Raw genomic sequence first — 4,395 nt, forward strand, 5'->3', positions numbered from 1 at the left:
AGTTGAGCCCGAGTTTGCCAAGTCACTCAGACATAGAGGAGAGTGGCTAATGATTGCTTGCTTAAACATGCAGTAAAATTACTAAGGATGTGAAACTCAAAGACAACAAATAAAAACATTTCCTGACATCAAAATAAATGACTAATGCACTTGAAAATAAATACATACTTATTTAATTTGCTCTAGATTTAGCTGTGTTGCACTCAGTAGCAAGTTTTCACAGGCAATGAAGTTGCAGTGCACGCAGATGGCCCAAATTCTTGGAGGCATAGACATGTGTATTTCATGAGTGGAAACGGATCAGCACTTTCTTCTAATTACTTTCATGAGAATTTCTGAGTATGTTATTTTCCATCTAGAAAAGTAATATGTATTCATATTTTTCTTAAACTTCTATGATTGCATTATTTGGATTATTATGAATCATAATTACTTTCCCAGGAGACAGTAAAATCACTTTAATATTATATAACCTAAATCTTTACTGTTATATTGCAAGGTAGCTATGAAAATTTTATTTTATATATACAGATATATTAGCCAATCAAACCAGAAAAATCAAATAAATTACTTAATATTTAACTCATAAATTGTTAACCAAAAATTCAAAATCAAAGTTATGATTACAAAGTTATGCTGTGTTTTTCTACTAAACCTGTCATGAATATATTACTTACTATTTTTCTTGTTCTACATCCACCTTTTTCCCCTCAAGTCTTTTATAAACAAAGGGCAACCACAAACATATTCCAATGCCCCCATTCTATCATTATTTCACTGTTTTCATATAGCAATGCCACTTCCACAGTCTATGCTCTATCTGAACTACAATAAATATTTTTCAGTTTGCATATTTTCAGGTGTCTCTGCTCATGTTTTGGGAGATAATGAATATCTTTCAAAGGTTTTACACCTATTGGAAATTCTTCCCGATAAGAGACTAATACTTATACATTCTTCTGGGCTTTCAACATTATAATTAGCTCTTAAAAAATAATAATAACAATAAAATAACAACAATAACAATAATACAGCATTAATACTATGAAGAGTTACAATAATATGTATTGAATATTTAATGTATTTTGGAGCTGGGTTAGACCTTCTTACATAGCCCCTTTTATATAATTATATCATTAAGTCAATGTTATAACACACTTTATAGAGGTGGTAAAACTTAAGTTTGTCTGGATTAAGTGTTGTTGTTAGGAGTCACAAAGCATGTAAGTGATGCAAATTTTTTTCTTTTTTAATTTTAGAACTTAATTAGTTTTAATTTAATTTTAAATTTTAATTTTAATTAGAGATTCTAATTTTAGAACAAAGTTCTAAGCACCATATTACACAGATTTCCATATTTCTGAACACCTCATAATCACAAGTATTTTCTGAAATATTTTATTTGCTGCATATTCACTTGTATAGGGCAAATTAGGAAGCAACTGCTTATTTGTATTATTTTCAATTTTTTTTTAAAAAGATCATGTAATCTTCAATAACTATTTAAAAATCTGAAGTGAACTGAAGGAAGAAGTCCTTCAAGAGTAGAGATTTCTTTGTCTCATGGAGGGCATCAAAGTCACATCACCACACCACGAGCTATGTCATCAACACCAGACCCATCATAGCTATCATCACCACTGCTCCCATCATATTGTCAATCAAGTATACTCCCGATATAAAATAAAAAAATTTTTAAATGAAGTTCATGGTTACTTATTATCCACACTCTGACAATAAACCTTGAATTTCTAAACTGATGATTTACAGAGCTATGTTCTTAATAAAATTTGTTGCCTACTTGTTTCGTGAGGAAGCAGAAAGAAAATAATGTTTTAGGGAGGAAAAAAAGTATTATTTTCAAATTTCAAAAGGTAGTTTGACTTTTGTCTTCATTACCATTTGATTCTGAGAAATAGCTTAGAAAAGTATATTCATTTCCCTTTTGGAGCCTAGGAGAAGCAAGACATGAAGGAAAAATAATAGAAAAGACAGAAAAATTCTTTATTTTTTTTATTATAATGGCAAAATATAATGGGAAAGCATCATTTTTGGAGAGACAATTTCATCAAGATAATCCCACTTAAATGAGTGAATTGATATAGTTAACAATAGTTAACAATAATTTATTGCCTCAGAGTTAACCTGCACAAGTGTTATTCTCATAATTAAACATTGCATCTTTATTCTATACTTTTAATTCATGATTTCCTTGTGTAGTAAATGGATGTAAATAGGTAAACAGTAAAATCCAAAGATCTGTAACTGTATTGCCTCTCCATTTCTATCCTCCCATGCTCTTTCCAATGTCTCATCTTCTTTGCTGATAGGTTTCATGTACTGGTCCTGGAATAAACATTGATGCTTAGGTCACAGGTGGCCATGTGTGACAGGGTTCTGCAGAAAACCTTTCTCTACTGACAGAGGAGTGGAGCTTTGGTGATAGCAGTGGACTGTAACAACATCTGATGGTGCTCTATTGACACAGAGTTCTGGCAACAGAGGACGTGGTGTAGCAAGGAGGTGAAGACAGAGATCAGAATTATTTTTTAATTGTAGTTAATTTACAATGCTGTGTTAATTTCTACTTTATAGCAAAGTGACTCACTTATACATCTATTTACATTATGTTTTAAATTATTTTCTATTATGGTTTATCACAGGATCGTGAATATAGCTCACTGTGGGACCTTGTTGTTTACCCATCCCATATATAATAGTGTGCATCTACTAATCCCAAACTCCCAGTCCACCCCCCAGCCCCACCTCCCACTTGGCAACCACAAGTGGTGTTCTCTGTGTCAGAGGGATAGATTCACTTGTGTCACATTTTATAAGCTATACCATACTGCATTTGTCTTTCTGACTTACTTCATTTAGGATGATAATCCCCAGGTCCATGTATTACTGCACATGGCATTATTTCTTTTTTTTTTATGTCTAAATAGTAATCCATGTATATATGTAGCATATTTTCTTTATCCAGTCATCTGTCAAGGGACATTTAGTTTGTTTCTATGTCTTGGCTGTTTTGAATAGTGCTGCCATGAACATAGAGGTGCATGTTTCTTTAGTTTTATCTGGATATATGCCCTCAAATATGGAACATTTCATGAATTTTTGTCATCTTTGTGCAGGGACCATGCTAATCTTCTCTGTGTCACTCCAATTTTGGCATATATGTGCTGTTGAAGTGAGCATGAGAATTGGAATTAAAGAAGTGCTTTACCACAGACTCCAAAATAACTAAGCTCACTGAGGTTAAATAAAAGACGAGTGGTTCATAATTAATAATTAATATTAATATGACTATAAATAACAGTGATGGCTGAGTCACTCTTGTTAATACTCTGTATTATTACAAGAATTTGGAAAATATTGTAAGCAAGGTGGAAATTACAGTAGATAATCGACACTCATTAAACACTAGATCTCCCAGTTTCCCATTTTTCAGTGAAAAATAATAGCCTTCAATAGCATCAACAACTACAAAATTACAAAGTATCATGTTTGTCACTAGAAGCTTATTCACAGAAGCTTGTGAAGCAGTCAGAGATACAAGGTAGACTCACAGATCTGAAAGTCTTTACATTTGGGAATGCAAAATGATTATCTGCCACAAATGTCTATTGAAAAGAATTTGTATTGATACATGGTGCTTCCCAGGTGGTGCTAGTGGTAAACAACCCACCTGCCAATGCAGGAGACTTAAGAGACGCTGGTTTGATCCCTGGGTTGAGAAGACCCCCTGGAGAAGGGAATGGCACCCCACTCCAATATACTTGCCTGGAGAATCCCATGGACAGGGGAGCCTGGTGGGCTGCAGTCCATGGGGTCACAAAGAGTCGGACATGACTGAAGCGACTTAGTATGCACGCATGGATACGTGATCTTTACCTAGAGATCTTTAGATCCTTAAATTGTCAGCAAAGTCAATGATTAGATTAAAACTTTATTTTAAAAAATATCTCATCACTTATTTTAAAAGTTTCTATGTCACACTATTTATAGGAAGTCATGTTGCTAAGATAATGCTTCATTTCAAAAAATACTGGAGCCCCATGGGCCTTTATATGACATGTTTAAGGAATGTATAATTTTCATCATCCCCACACTATAATGTGCAACATTATTTGCCTTTGAGAAGAATTAATGAAAACATAACTTGACATTATGATTATGGACATCTGTCTTTGTTTATATTCATCTCAGCTTAATGCAGAAAATGTCAAAGAAAGTATGTAGGGTGAATACTGTGTATCTTTCATTGCTCAGCACAAAGACATGAAAAAGGCATTGTGCTTCTTGTGTGGTAGGAATTTAGCTAATGGATATATAAAGCAAACAAAGCTGGAAGGAAAAGTTTTATTGCTCCATTTTGGACCATATGGATTT

General features: G+C 33.2%; 1 non-coding gene across 1 annotated transcript; it reads right to left on the reverse strand.

Moving 5' to 3' along the window:
• Nucleotides 1-3,094: 3,094 nt before the first annotated feature.
• LOC122447676 lies at nt 3,095-3,201 on the reverse strand. The gene has a single exon (XR_006271336.1). It is a non-coding gene; the product is annotated as a U6 spliceosomal RNA (small nuclear RNA).
• Between the last annotated feature and the right edge of the window lie 1,194 nt (nt 3,202-4,395).

This window comes from Cervus canadensis, chromosome 9 (genome assembly GCF_019320065.1).
Source record: "Cervus canadensis isolate Bull #8, Minnesota chromosome 9, ASM1932006v1, whole genome shotgun sequence".
In the NCBI taxonomy this organism is placed as follows: Eukaryota; Metazoa; Chordata; class Mammalia; order Artiodactyla; family Cervidae; genus Cervus; species Cervus canadensis.